The sequence below is a fragment of the Alligator sinensis genome, unplaced genomic scaffold, assembly GCF_000455745.1.
Source record: "Alligator sinensis unplaced genomic scaffold, ASM45574v1 scaffold1018_1, whole genome shotgun sequence".
In the NCBI taxonomy this organism is placed as follows: domain Eukaryota; kingdom Metazoa; phylum Chordata; order Crocodylia; family Alligatoridae; genus Alligator; species Alligator sinensis.
In genome coordinates, this window is record NW_005842038.1 from 2,557,237 (window position 1) to 2,557,652 (window position 416).

The 416-nt window shown below is 59.6% G+C and overlaps 1 protein-coding gene across 5 annotated transcripts in view; it reads right to left on the bottom strand.

Moving 5' to 3' along the window:
- RNF111 (ring finger protein 111) overlaps positions 1-204 on the bottom strand; it is an 87,086-nt gene extending 86,882 nt beyond the window's left edge. For all 5 annotated transcript variants that reach the window (XM_025202828.1, XM_025202825.1, XM_025202829.1 and 2 more), the window contains exon 1: positions 185-204. The gene's annotated coding sequence lies outside the window, so the exon portion shown is untranslated. The remainder of the gene's footprint in view (positions 1-184) is intronic.
- Between the last annotated feature and the right edge of the window lie 212 nt (positions 205-416).

Here is a 416-nt window from a genome sequence, read left to right on the forward strand (position 1 = left end):
GGCAGCGCCCCCTCCCGGGCGGAGGTGGCCATTGCCCGGCCCCGGCCACGGCCCCGGGTGCTGCAACAACCGCGGCTCAGAGCCGGGCCGAGCGTGAGCCGCGTAGGAGCCTTTGAAATAGTAAATGCTGAATTAATTGAATCTGCTCTTTGGTTCCTGGTCTTTCCTGGAGCACTTGCTTCACCTTGGCCGTCTCCTCTCCCGTGCCCAGGGCTGGAAACTTGTCTGCATAAAACGTAGCTCGGACATCGGAAGATCGGTGACAAAGCCAAGCGCGAGAAGGAATCGGGCGTGATGCAGAGACAGGGCGGGGCACAGGGCCTGCTTCCCTCTGCATCAGCCTTTGGGTTACTCTAGTTCAGTGCTGCCAGCGCTCAGGATCGTTGGCCTTGTTCTTAAAGTCTACACTTCGGGAA